We start from the raw sequence: 15,329 nt of genomic DNA, 5'->3' as shown, positions 1-15,329 counted from the left end.
CAGTCAGATTTTCTTGTCGGATGCCCCCTTTTATAGGGGCTTTGAATTTCCTGGGTTCACACACAGGATTGGAAAAAGGTCCCAACTCCGCCCAGCTCACTGGCCAATGATGTGGGTGCATCCTTGCTTGAAAGGGATTGGCTGGGGCTCCCTTGTTTGACCTTGTTTGAGCCTATCAGTAACACACCCAGGGACTTGGCCGCTTCCAGTAGCTAAGGGACTAGGCTGGTCCCGTACGAGTCTGTCATGGCCAAATTGTTTGTGCAGCTATAGACCATCTATAGCTGTCACACTAAGCGGCCTAAATTCTCATTCCACTTTGCCAAGAAAGGAGGATAGCTTAGGTAATGTTTTGAGAACTTACTGAACCCAGGAGAACATGAGCCTGCCATACACAGATATCAGCCCAAATCACTGTGACTACCGCGTATGTGGAGTCTCAGAAAAACACAGAAGGAGAGGGGAAAGTTTTTCAAAAGATTAATTTCACTCTATAATAGGATGAAACAAAATATGCCAATTTTTCTGTTTCCATGGCATTCAACTGCTATTTCTAGCTATTTTTATTTTCCAAAGATTGCAAGTCAGATGCGGCTGGATCCACCTAAGGTTACTGGTAGAAGTGCTCAGCAAACAATTATCATCAGTCCTGGCTGACCAGAGGGCTCCCAGCTGACTGGCAACTAGCAAATGTGACACCCATCTATAAGAAGTGCTGGAAGGAGGATCTGGAGATCTATAGATCAGTCAGTCTGACCTCAGTGGCACGGAAGCATATCATCTTGAGTGCCATCATGCAGCTTGTATGGGACAAGCAGAAGATCAAACCCAGCCAGCAGGGGTCTATGAAGTGCAGGTTCTGTTTGGCCAACCTGATCTCTGTCTACGATGAGGTGACCAACTTAGTGGACAAGGGACAGATTGTGGATGTTGTTTACCTAGACTTCAGAAAAGCCTTTAACAGTGTTTCCTACAGAATTCTCCTGGAGGAACTGGCTGCTTATGGCTTGGTCAGGTCCACTTTTTGCTGGGTTAAAAAAACACCAGCTGAATAACCAAGCCTAGAGCTGATGGTGAATGGAGTAACATCATGTTGGTGGCCAGCCCCTGGGCTTTATTCATGATCTAGACAAGGCGATCAAGTGCACTGTGAGTCAGTTTGCAGGCAACACATAAAGTTTAATCTGAGTGTTGATTGGCTGGAGGGCAGGAAGGCTCTACAGAGGGATCAGAACAGGCTGGTTCAATGGGCTGAGGCCAATTACATGAACTTCAACAAGGTGAAGTGCTGGGTCTGGCACTTGGGAAACAAGAACCCCATGCAGTATTACAGGATGGGGTGCTGTGGCTGGAAAGCTGCCTGGCAGAAAAGGACCTGGGGGTGCTGCTCAACAGCCACTAAACATGAGTCAGTGTGTGCCCAGGAGGCCAAGGCAGCCATGGCATCCTGGCCTGGATCAGAAGCAGTGTGGCCAGCAGGTCTGAGGAAGTGATTGTCCCCCTGTACTCAGTGCTGGTGAGTGCTGTGTTCAGTTTTGGGCCCCTCCCAACAAGGAGGAGATTGAGGTGCTGAAGAATGTCCAGAGAAGAGCAACAGAGCTGGGGAAGAGTCTGAGCACAAGTTTGATGAGCATTTGAGGGAGCTGGGTGTGTTTAGCCTGGAGAGAAGGAGGCTGAGGGGAGACCTTATCAACTACCTAAAAGGAGGGTGTAGTGAGGTGGGGGTAAGTGTCTTCTCCCAAGTAACAATCAACAGGACAAGACAAAATGGCCTCAAGTTGTGCCAGTGAAGGTTTAGATTTGATACAAGGAAAAAAATTGTTCACTGAAAGGGTTGTCAAGTATTGGAACGGGCTACCCAAGGAAGTGGTTGAGACATCATCCCTGGAGATATTCAAATGATATGTAGATGTGGCACTTATCCATGCTTTAGGGTGGACTTGGCAGTGTTAGGTTAGTGGTTGGACTTCATGCTCTTATATTCTATGAAAATTTTCTGCTTGAAATAGACAAAACAGTTTCAGTTAACATCTGATAAGGCGGATGGTCAAGCAACATTTAAAACACAGGCACTCTTGGCCCTTTCTTGTATGGTTGATCAATAAAATTGGATAAGAGTGCCCACAAGCCAAAGTTTCAGGATTCTCCTTGTTTATATTTGTAAGCTCGGTCAGCACAGTGAGAATGATTCGTCCCTCTCTTATGGTTTGTACTACATTGTATATTAAGATGCATGTTTGTTTTTTTAAACTTACTTGGAAGTACTACACTTTTTGTCATGACATTTACTTGCTTTGGAGATGATAAATGTCTCTGCCTTAGACCCTTTATGATTGGTTACTTGTCTTTCCACTATGTGAGCAGATTGACAGTGACACAGTCTTACAAGGTTGCTCTTCTCAATAAATCACTGTGTGGGAAGAGTGTCAGAATCAACAGGGAGCAATATGTTCTTGTGTTGGTTTCCTTCTGTCGTGTACACTCACATTTAGAATACAGATGGGGTTTATTATGCTTAATTGGACTTTATGCACACATTCACAGGGGTCACTAGTGAGTATAAAAAACCAATACAGATTACGTCTTTGACATAGTGCAAAATGCCATAAAAGTGTCTTTTTGCAGAGATTTTCTGGGAAAAGCTAGAAATAGTTTATGGAGGCATCCACAAAATAAGGGTCACAAGCAAGGCTTCAGAATTTAGATCAAAACTCTTGAGAAATGTGACATTTTTATGCGATGGTGGCTCCCAGCACAGACATACACATAAGTAATTTCCAAAGCTATGAGAGTCTGCTTACATTTTCTTCAAAGGATTCTACTTGATGCTCAAAACAAAGAATTTAACCAGCTACAGGCTCCTACTTTGGACAATTCTTGGTTGAACTATTACAACAGAAATTCATTCTGTGAAATTATTTTCATTCAGAAATTCAGTGAGCTGAGCACTTTCCTATAAGAGCTTAATTTAGAGAGATTTTTGTTTCAATATCTCAATAATAATAATGTGCAGAAATTTGTCTAGAGGCAGGAAAGAATATTTTCAATGACATATCATCATTCTTTCCCTAGTTATAGTACTTGAAGCACCAAATATCTCCAAACATCCTCAACAGACTCTTTCTAACAAAAATCTGTCTATCTTCAAGGGACCATTTGGAATAAGTGAATTGTCTTTCTTGACTTGGTCCGTTTCCTACATGACACTTTGTTCTCATCTGAGCTACCTTCCAGGGAGCAGTTGTTTACAATTCTGAAATATAATTCTATATTTGAGCAGAGAGTTCAAGTGGAAGTTTCTTGCAGGATAAATACATTTCCAGGAATGGTGAGGGTTAACTTCGTTATTTCAACACAGAGTGCATGAGAAGAGGTTGTGATTGGCACCACTCATGTTCTTAAGCATCACTAACTTAGATGCAGGTAGATATTTGGTCAGCAAATGTTCCCAGCAACTTAAGCTATGCAAGTATCAGAGCTCTCAAAAACATCTAAAATAAACTGGTTAAATCTACACTGAATTACACAAGGAAGGCTTGGAAATTCTCTTCTGTTAATAGGCCAAAAGATGCAAAAAAAATCCACTAAAAGGACAGCTGCAATTTTTTTTTTTTATGAGGATTACATCTTTAGCCACCAGAACCATCTGCTAAGTAAGTGTGACTTTGCCTTGGTAAGCTCTTGTTTCTCTCTTCAGAATAGGGCATTGTAGTACTGGAACCATACTTTCAGTAGCTGCTCTCTCATTGCTTCCAGCAATGAGAGTTCAACATTAAGGCTGTTCCTGGAGAAAAATTGGCCCTTGGCATTTTGAGCAAGAATCTCGCCTTGATCAATAAAAAGCAAAGCCAATTCCTCTCAGCGCACCCCAGTGAGACAGTCTGCCAGACATGCAAACTGTGCTTTTCTCAAACACCAACACATAGTTACAGATTTACTCAGTTCTTTGGGTAATCAAAATAAAGAGTCTTTCATGAGAAAATTCTATCTGGAGGAATTTTTGCTATATTGATCAACACTGATAAAGGCAGAAAATATTTATCTAATGTCTCATGGTGGTCAGGTAATGAGGTTGCCTTCTTCCACCCTGTTCTTGAACAAATATTCCCACAATAACAAATGCGCTGTAAAGACAGGGAGAATTAATCCTAGTTGAAAGATGGAGTGGTAGGTTCCGTGCTTTTTCAAGGAGAAAACAGTTTTTCAATTGGTTCAGCTGTACCAAAACCTTGCCTTTGAAGCCAACAGATATGAACTCCCAGCATTTCAAATGAAATAGGCAGAGAGTGAATACATTCCTATTTTTGGAACATTACTTCAGAAAGTCAGAAAAATTCCTGTGTCCTTTTAAGTTACCAAACTTTCCAACAGTACCTGCTAATGCGATACTTTAGTTAAACTGGGGCAAGAACAAGCCCTTCCAGACAGCTTATCCTTCTGTTCAAATTTTAATTAAAGGGAAAAGACTTTTGTGGCGTTTTGCACTTTAAGTTGTAGAAGCCAGTTACAGTGCTAGTTATGAGACAGGTCTTTTGAGAGCACCAACAACATTGTCCTTGTACTAGTTTAAAGGACTGCTTATTGGAGCACAGCAAGAGTAAATCATATTCCAACCTGCACAGTCTACAGCACATTCAGCTATAGGGTGCCTTACACTGCCTTTGAGCCCAGGCAGACACCAAGTGAAATGCAAGCTTGTTTGATTTCATTAGAACTATTTCAAAGGTAACAGTGTGTGATTCTTTAGAACACCACTGAAGCAATTACAGAGAACTGTCAGTCAAGTTCCTTCTGTGTAGCCTGGTTCTTCAGGCAATGTGCTAAGCATTGGAACAAGTCTGGCCATAATGTACATAGTAAAGTACTAAATAATTAAACAGGTTGCTCAAATAGATATTATGATTCACAATTAATGGAATAAAAATAAAAATTAACAGAATATATTGTGGCTTTACCATTTTGGCCATATTTAAGCCTTTTCACTCACAAGCTATTCACAAGCATTTTAGGCTGTTTTCTTTTATTCATGAGTCAAGAATGTTGTGTGTCTGGTAGAAAAATAAAAGAAGGAAGAAGGATGAAGTCATAGAACCACAGAATGGAGGTTGGAAGCAACCATAAATATTATCTAGTTCCAATCTCCCTGCCATGGGCAGGAACACTTTTCACTAGACCAGGTGACTCAGAGCTCCATCCAACCCATTCCTGAACACTTCTAGGGATGGGGCATCCACAACTACTCTGCCATGAATAAGAGTCCAGAGCAGAGGTAAATGAAAGACTGGGAGGAGCCACTGAACCACACCCCCTTCACAGGCCAGTGTCTTTCTGGAAAAAAACAAAACAAAACAAAACAAAACAAAACATGCCAAAAAACAAGGGTATTTTCTCCCTCGGCCTTTTGAAATCACGTTGTTACTCAGTTCTGACAGATGACATGATAGAGACGGTCTCATTCTCCAACCAAGATCTCGCGGGGGGTCTGAAGGACTCCATAAGACCAAGAAGCAATATTAAACTTGTATTCAACTCTACTTTCTATAGAGTAGGGCAGCAGCTACCAGGTAGCTTTTAGCAAACCAAGAGAAACTGAAGATATGGGAAACGTCCAAAAACTCTGTAAGTAAAAGGTGCTGATATCTCCAATTATAAAACTGGTACATGAAAGAAGCAACTGGCAGGAAGGAAGATATTGCCTCCTTGCAAGATGAGTGGCCAATATTGGTGTATGAAGACTGGCAGAATATTTGAGGTTGGAAGGATATCCAGAAAACAGAGCAGCTCATCTAAGTGCCATCCATCTGCTTATGCCTGCAAAATACAGGTGCTTTTCTGAGAGGACTGAGGCTACGCAGAACTGCCCACAGTAGGCAGAGATGAGCAGGACAGTACAGAAAAATTTACATATCTGTGTCTTGTTCTGCTGGTAATCTGGGCATAATTTTCCTGAGATTGCATTCTGATTCACTTCCACCAACATCTAAGGAGTCTGTTAGCCCTCATATGGAGGTAAAATGCCCTGCTGAAAGGTTGTTCAAGTTAATAACCAGTACAGTGTTCTGCTGGAAGATTGAGATCAGGAGTGCCTTTTCACCAACCAGTAGTCCTATTTCAAGCCAAAATACATGCAGACTTCTCATTATAAAAGCATTCCCACACTGAAGTAAAACAATGCAATTTTAACCTATTCAGAACACAATTTATGTGACAGAATGAATTAATTTCTGCTGGGTGTCAACAGACTAACAGAGCCCTTTTTCCTTGAGTTGTCAGCTAGAAACTACTAAAACTCCAGAGCACCCAGGTTATGCAGCTCCTGACTTACAATGATGAGGTAGAGGTGAAAAAATCACAATCAAACACATCATTAGCAATGGTAACGTCATCTTGTATCTTCTAAAAAGAACATACAAAAGGCAAATTCAGCCGAACCTTTCAAATTAACACCTTTTTAGTACCTTCTGACAGTGAAGCCAAGGCAAATTTGACTTCAGAACGCAGATCAAAGCCGTATTTAACAAAGAACTGACGTCCCAAAGAAACCAATGGAAAAGTTCTTATTATCTTTGATGGGTCCACAATGCTTGTCTTTAAACACCACCTGCAAACAATAACGAGATTTGAGCTGTGGCTCATTCCCACCTCCTCTCCAGAGGTTTCCTAAAGGCATGCATGAAACCTGGGAAGTTCATTGCATAGGCCTCTGTCTCAGCACCTTTTCTATGCACTCCAGGCAGGCTTCCTGATGTCCTTATGTACATATGTATTATGTACCTCCGTCTTTTAGTCATAGTAATTCATCATATACCCTATGAAAGGGATTATATGGGTTTTTTTTCCACTTATTACAGGGTCTTAGTCTGCTTAATTTTCCACTAAACTGATATACATTATCTTATTAACTTTGAACAATATAAACAATTTATTATAAGTATTTTTACTGTCAAATAATTCAAATGATTGTCACTATGTGCCACTAAATTGAGGCTGCTTTTAATACACTCTAAATCTCTTTCACGAGACTTGTGTGTTACTTTTCAATTTCCAAGACAAGTCATCAGCTTCTGTGTGAAAGGCTGGTTCATAAAAGATAAGTGCTTTGTTTTCCTCTAATAATTTTTAAAATTATTTGGGGGAAAAAAGCTGATTCCCATCAACATTGTTATTATCCTGTCACACTAATGTGCTGCCACAATCTGTTGGCAAAATTGTTCTGAGGAAAAAGGTATGTTGTGTTGATATTAACATTGAGGAGGGAACTGTATTTCAGGTCAGAGAAACAGCAAAAGGGATTCCTCTAGATATAAGAAGTTGTGAGGTAGATTCAAGGCATCCCAACCAAAATTCCATGTTTTGTCATGCTCACATATGCCCTACGGTCACTATGTGTCACTCAGAAAAATGAAAGTGAGATTGTGCCTGTCTGTTATTTTTTGGACATGTAGTTTTAAAGCTTACTACAAGGTCTGACAGTGACTCTGAAGCCAGAATCAAGCCAGGACTGACAAAATAATTTAAATACTTAAATCAAGAAATATTAGGCATGAAGAGAATAGGAATACATAATTGCTTATGAGATCTTATGATGTTTTATACCTAATTACTAGAAACAAGAAAGCAAAATCCTGCACAAACAAGAACATTCTATATAAAAACAGGAATGGTTCTTGTCAGTGTAGATTAAAAAGCACACAGATACCAATGCCTCCCTATTTCTCAGAATAAAAGAAAGGTACATGAGGCCTCTCAGGCAATAAAAAAAAGGAGAGGTACCTCCTAAGATAAGAATTCCAGCTTCAGTAAAGAATGTGAGTGTCAGTGGTTCAGTTGGACAGACAACACCCAATAAGTTTTAATTCTGGCAGACTGGATCCCTGACCAGCTCTCTTCATTCTCTCATGGCAACACAAATTTTTTTAGCTGAATGAAATAGAGGTTCTCTTAGAAACAAATGAATTTACAGGTAATTAATACTCAGGGCTTATTTACACTGATATATATCCGAGTGTGTCCATTTCTCTGCCTGCACAAATTTTGTAGCTCTGATCAAAATCCACAGTGTAGTACAAACTTCAAAAGTTTGTCACTTCACGAGGAGAGGTAGCAAAAGAAAACATATCTTTAGAGTCCTCACTGTGAGAAAAAAACGTAGTATGGACTCTCTTTTCATTAGACAGTTGTGAATCTAACATCAGATACATGGCCTATATCACTGCACAGATGACACCCACAAGAAACCAGGTTTCCTTCAACCCTCTGTTCATAAATCTTGTCTGATTTGGTGATCAAACACAGCCCACTACTTGATTTATCCAATACATGAATAAATCAATAAAGTCAATATCACTGTGAGACAGAGGGCTATTTTGTTGACATTTTACAGGCAAATTACAGAAGAACCCCGTGTTAACTGCCAACAGAGACTCGGAGAACACGGTCTCACCTCCCGAGTCTCCATCATCAAATGAATGAACATTCTAGACCTCAGGAAAAGCCCAGTGAGGACTAATGCAAACTCATGTAGCAGTAAAAAGACCCACATAAATATGTGAAGTCCTTTATAACGAGGCTTTATTTTTCATGATGCTCTTGCCACCCATATGCTGCTATTGAGCAGTCGTGTGAAGCATATCAGATTTCTCATGGGGCTGCAACAAAGACATTAAAGAAACCTGCTTGTGGTCATTAGGTGGTCTGAACTAGACAAGGAATAAAGCATTGTTTGTAGTGCTCTTACTAGGCTCAATGACTCACTCAGCATCTTCAAACAAATAATATAAAAAGCAATTCTTTCTATTCCCAAGTGTTAGTTGGAAGGAGTAGCAAAGACTGTCTTGATGAATATCATTACTTGCTGCAGCATATCACTAATGTTCTTCAGAGCTACACACAGCAGGGTTGTCCTACCAGCAAAAGAGCTTTGTTCTTAGTTCATAAAGTGGTGTAATAATGACAATTTACTGCACCAGCAGCAAATGGCTTCCTGGAGTTGTTTTCTAATCTTTTAATAGGAGAGATTTTAGTTACATTTTGGTCAAATTCACACAGAATATGAGGACTGTTAAGCACATTCAATAGTGTTCATTCATGTGCAGTTTTATAAAGGGGTTCTACAAAATCTCACACTGGGGAGTTGTCTCTTTTGACTGAGAAAATTCTCAGCACTATGCACAGCATTTCCCTTTAGGTAATTTCACTGCTAACCCAGTCTGCACACAATCAGACCTGTTAAAGAAGCCTGGCCGTGGCCACAGTTCAGGGCAAAGGTGCCTCCTCACTCCTGCTGCTCTTTTCTGTGCAGTGAAGGATGTTTCAATCTATCAACTCCTACATTCCTAGGACCAGGAGGGAGAATTTTATGGTAGCCAGAATACTCACAGGTGAGATTAAATAAAAGATATATAGCAAACCAGCATTCAATTGCAGTGCACCACATTGGTTGTGTTGGTGCTGAGTTGTCATTACTGTGCTGTTTTCTCTTTAGAAAACTACCACAGAGTAATGATAAAGGATCTCTTTTCTTCACTGCAGAGCAATTGTGAAACTGCAAATCATCTGCTCTACTATTAAATTAGCTACAGTCTAAAAATGTTTATAACATTTTTGCCTACTTTGGTAATGCTATGCAAACAAGGATCCCAGCACTTTAAAATATGACAGGTCCTCTGCTTTTTTAGGATTTGACTCTGCATTTGAATCTTGCCAGCAAGCAGTATTTATGCTTGAAATTTCTAATGAGGTATTTAGGACTTAAATGATGAGTGGCGTTATTTCTATTTTAATGATTATGATTATGTTGGTTTGCCAGAAATTTACTGGAATCTGGAAAGAGGATATACTGGAGCCCTGTCATAACCAAGTACCAATGCTGCTGTCTATATGTCTCCTTTCCATCCATGTTGACATTATGTCTGCTTTTGGATTAGGTAAATTTTGTTCTGTTACCAAAAGGATCACTCTAAATGAGCCTGAAGAGTCTTATATAGCTCCAGGAACATATATGCAGAATAATTATCCACCCTCTCGTCTTCAATGTGGAAAAGAATCAGGCTTGACTGCCAGCATTGTTGCCATCTCAGAGCTCAGTTTAGTTCCACCTGGACTTATCAAAGGCTTATCTGTATCTGACCCCAGACATGAACATCCCCAGATGTAAAAAAACTTCAGATCAGTGCTTTCTATCAAGATCATATACTATGACACTGCCATTTCAGAAAGTCAGGTTCACTGAATATATTGAAGAGTAAATAACCCATTAAAACTATATGCCTTCTACAACAGACACGCTGTGCTATTTTACAGGCTTCATCATAAAGTCGTAATTATAAATACTTTTAAAGTATTGATAAATGCTTAATACACAATTTAATGATCAATCATTTTTTTTTGTTATTAAGGTAGAAAAAGTCTATTGTTTTGTTACAGTTTTCTTCTGCTATACTTACAACTGACACAATGTGCAGTGCTCAGGTTTGTAATATCTATTATTTGTGTGTTTGTCATTGGTAAAGCATTTAGAAATGAAACATTGATACATTATTAAAACTGAGAAGCTGTTCTACTCTGTAGCGCTTCCTCTACCACATCTTTATTACACCATTATCAAAGTCCTACCATTTTCATGCCTCATATTGCCTTCACTGTCTCTTCCTTCTTAGGGAAGGAGGTTGATCAGTACAGCGTTTTGGTTTTCAGTAAGAATTTATTCATTTTCTCTTGTGCAAATCTTAAAGACCATTTCAGAGAGAGACATTTGCTCCTTCTTTATGGATCTACTCCTTATCATTTTTATGCATGTGGAAATCCACATCAAGGTAGAAGTTCTGTCCTTAGAACACCATTATCTGTTGGTACACAATGCTACTCTTAAGCATGAGATGAATTCTGACAGAACATGTGCAGACATAGGTCCCACTGGGAAACTGATGTTTACATACAAGCTAAAACAGTTGGCAACTCTGAATTTTTTATGATAGGCATAAGTTTATTTCCATTAACTTCCTCATCACGGAAAGAAGGTAATACTGACACTTCAGAAGTCTGGGACTTTGGTCAAGCCTCACCTCTAGTAGTTAAACACTCATAAATCACAAAAAACAGATTCTAGAACTTGGTACACAGATACAATGGCCATTGTGAAGAATTGCTAGTATCGTGTTACAGTGTCATTAAAAACAAAATAATCAGCAATAGGAAGCCTGTGTTAAATGAAGAATGAACTGGTTAATGCTGAAAAAAATTTGAGAAGACAGCCACCAAGCCAACAGAGGTGAGGATCTGAGTCTTTAGTACAGATCTGAAAAGCACATCTACTAAAACCATGCAGATAACAAAGTTTAACAGAGTTCCATGAAGTGCTGGACTGAGTAGAGAGATTCAGACCAGTAACTGAGCAGAGCTCTTATTGTGGTTTTGGGCAAAAAGGGCTTATTGTGACCATTAAGGGTTATCCTGTGGTCCAAGTAACTGTTTTATCTTTCTGTACAATATCAGTGTGATGATCAGCACTGAACTATTGTGTCCTTTTCCTTAATTTTTTCTTGTAGGATGTAAAAAATAATAAAATTATAGAATAATTTCAGAAATCTATTCATAATTTGAGGGAAAAAACTTGCAGGGAAAACCCGGTACTATACAGAATATTCTGTGCTTTTGTATGATTTTTGTCATCTACACTGTGGTTGGCTCTGACAGAACTGAATACAAAATGAAGCTTAAGGCCAAATCTCTCTCTGTGAAGAGTATTAACACAGTAAATAAAATAAAAGACTCAGACTATATTTCAGAAGTCATTTTGACTAAAAATGGATGCTGCTCAGATGATACATTATTGGTAAGCACTTCAATGCAGTTCAATTGGTGATGATTTATGGACTAATATACTGAGGAGGGTTGAATTAATAATCTAATGGTTCCATCTCACCTTGAATCGTCCACGTTCTTTTTTACAGCAAGAAGAATGGTTTCAAAGATTAAAATGCTGGTGGGTAAGACTGTCACAGTCCTTATGCATTTGTACAAGGATATATAGCCCCGTCTCTAACTCCTCATTGCTGCAGTAAGTCTTAATCTGGTAGAGGAATAAACTGCCTCTCTCTTGCTATAATGAAGACAAGACAAAAGAGGAAAATGTTTCAGCTGCTTTCCCCACTTGTGCAAGACTGGATGAAGACAGTCACAGGAAGCTGTAAGGCTTCTCTCCATTAATAGAAGAGGAATTTTCCTGCTCAAAGCAGGAAAACACCCTTCAAGCAGGCAGCACTACAGCAGTGACTTGGATGCATTTTCACGTTTAAGGACTGTGTTTTCACAAACCAAACAGACCATTTCAGGTGCTCCAGAGGGTTATATACGATGACCCCACGCTCCTAGAGCTCCATGCTGTGAGGTGCTGAGTGCTCTGCACAGCCCTGGGAGATGCACAGTGCACAGCACTGAAACAAATGGACTCAGTCTGGGTATTTAAATTTCAGCAGCAGTGCTCTGGAAAGGTTCCAAGATCTGCATTTCTGAGGTGCATGAAGCTGAGTTGAAGATACAGTCACAGATCCTATCAGAGTCTTATGAGTAATAATATTTCTCACCATTTAGAGCACACTAATGACTGAAGCCACTGCATTAGGTTATCAGGATGTTTTCTTGGCAGTTATAATTACAGAAAATAAACAAATATTCACTCACAGTTGTCAAATAAACAAGACAGGATATTGAAAGCATTTCTTTATACACTAATACAGTGGCTTAGACAAGCACTTAGGCTAGTGCTCCACTATCAACCCACAGTTTAATTTGCAAAGGTTTTAATTTATCTCCATTTTCCACCTCCTAGGTAAAAAAATTTTGAGAGGGGAAAAAAAGCACAAAAATATTTTTAAATTATTTAAATAGCATTTTCTATCTCTTTCACTGATGAAAACAAACAAACAAACTCAACAGCAACAAGAACAAAACCCAAAAAACCCCAGACAACAATAAAAGGAGAGATGGCAAGGAAAAAATAGCAATATTCAATAAATATTAAAATTTGATATTTCTATTGAAAATCAAATGAAAAATATATTTAAGTTTTTGTTCAGTTGCTTTAAATGTCTTTGGATTATTGTCTCTGATTACTCTTACAGAACTCCAGTTTTGATTAAACAACTGCTGTTTCCAGTCTTCAGTTTTTTAATGCATGGCTTTGAAAAGTTCTTGATCTTTGTGAGATTTGTAGGTTGGAATATACATGGATGTCAGCTTCATGCTCAAATCAATTTTTAAGTGGAACACAATTAATTGGGACAGAAAGTCAACCACAAAAAACAGATTAAACTAATATAGTAATGGGGCCTAATTATTTTTTTTAAATGCTTCAATCTTTCTGTAGCCTAGTTTCTGCAACTCTCATTCACATAGTAGCAAAATTACACAGATATTAAAGTAATACTAAAATGCTTTAAGACTGAAGTACTATAAGAGCAGGTAGATCCACTCTTACAAAAGTCATAGTTTAAAATTAGGCCAAACACTGTCACTAAACCTTGCAAAACAGGAACACTTCAAACACCCTACAGAGAGTTTGCCATGCTTTTAACTTTGTGTGAAGGCATTACATCTCAAGGCCAGGAAAATCAGCCTTTCCTCCTTAAAATTTCTTGAGGAAAATAATCCATGAGAATTAAGAAGGACAACGGCCATTATTGAATTGAATTATTTGTCGAGATGGATGTTTGGAAGGAAAATTCCTCTTAGTCCAGGCCTTTGCACTGTGTGCTCAGAGTTGCGTTCACCATCCCTTCTGATAGATCTGTCCTCCATGTATGGTGGTGATCGCAGAATCCTGAAAATTCAGCAACTCTGACATCTGGTCACAAGCTGTCACTGACACAGAGGCTGAACAGTGCTTTTATGAAGAGCTGCACATCTGGAAAGCACGGAATTATTGATTCACCAAATTTAGATGACTTTTAATAGAAAAAAAAAAAAAACAGCTTTGGAGCTTTAGAAGAGACTCATCTCTGGAAATACCAGGCGGACATCATATCAGCCATTCTTATCTTTGGGTGATATAAATGGAAACTGAGAATTTAAGAATCCTGTGGAAAGGATGTTATACAATGGGTATGGGACAGGCAATGCACTGTTTTAAAGGTTTATGTGAGAAATAAGTAGGTATATAAACCATGTATGATATGAACCACATGTATCAATAAAAACACATTTATTTTCCAGTGCTTCCCCCCCACCCCCCAAGTGACCCAGCTGTTATGAACATCTTTGCCATTAAAGGACTCTGGAATTAATCAGAAAAAAATCCACTGAAATATTTCTTTATTGAAGTACCTTAATGTTGATGCTTTTATATAAAAAAAACAAAGCTAAAAATTGCTGCCAGAGCAGAACTCTACTTGGCACTAATTTTGCTAAAGAATGTCTCTATCTTCCCAATTAGTTCTTTCTCACTACAGCTGCCACCCATCTAAAAGCTGGCTTGCTACTGCTCATCAGGATTCTTAAGCAATAACAAACAAAGGGATTTTGTAAATCAGAACTCATTTTATTCATGCTGTGTGCACTTCCAATTGCATAATATTAAAGCAAGACCTGTAGGCAGGTGAAAAGATAAAGAAGAAAGTAAAAAAAACCACCAAACAATTAGGTTCTGTTCAAATCAGTCACATAACATTTAGGGCCCAGAGTACACTGGACTAATTTAAAATTTATGTAGGTGATACTGTCATCTGACGTGTCCCACTGAAAGGCTTCACCTACATTCTAATCCACAACAGCACCACTCTTAATTCCTGTATTTTCAGCAGTTCTTTGATATTCATAAATATGGAGTAGATTACCTCCTTAAGAGAAAAATTCTCATTCTCCTCTAACAAATATAGTGGATTTCCCGTATTTATCCAAGTCCAGACATGATTCCTTAGTGACCATGAAGGTAAACTGAACTCTGAATTACTTTTTTATTATGTTATTAATTTGTTCAGTGTATTCCGTAAAGTGTGCTATTAGTCAGAAAAATCATGACTGAAATGCCACCCTTGCTAAGCCAAAGGGAGGTTGATGAGTAAATCAGAGACAGGAATGTGTCCTCCAATTCCCAGATTCTGCAGACATTGACTTAACTATATCGAATTTGCTCATAAGCAATTTACTGTGAGTAACACTCACAAATTCACTTAGGTGAATAAAGGATTCATAAGAACACAGTAATATCCATTTCCCAAACCATTTTCCATTCCCTATGAGGGCTGCATATTACCATTTGTTTATCTATAATTCAAGTATGATTTTCATAATGAAGGAAATAAATATATTCATTCAGGAGGAAAGCTCCCATT

Source organism: Anomalospiza imberbis, chromosome 1 (genome assembly GCF_031753505.1).
Source record: "Anomalospiza imberbis isolate Cuckoo-Finch-1a 21T00152 chromosome 1, ASM3175350v1, whole genome shotgun sequence".
In the NCBI taxonomy this organism is placed as follows: Eukaryota; Metazoa; Chordata; class Aves; order Passeriformes; family Viduidae; genus Anomalospiza; species Anomalospiza imberbis.
This window is presented reverse-complemented; position numbering follows the sequence as displayed.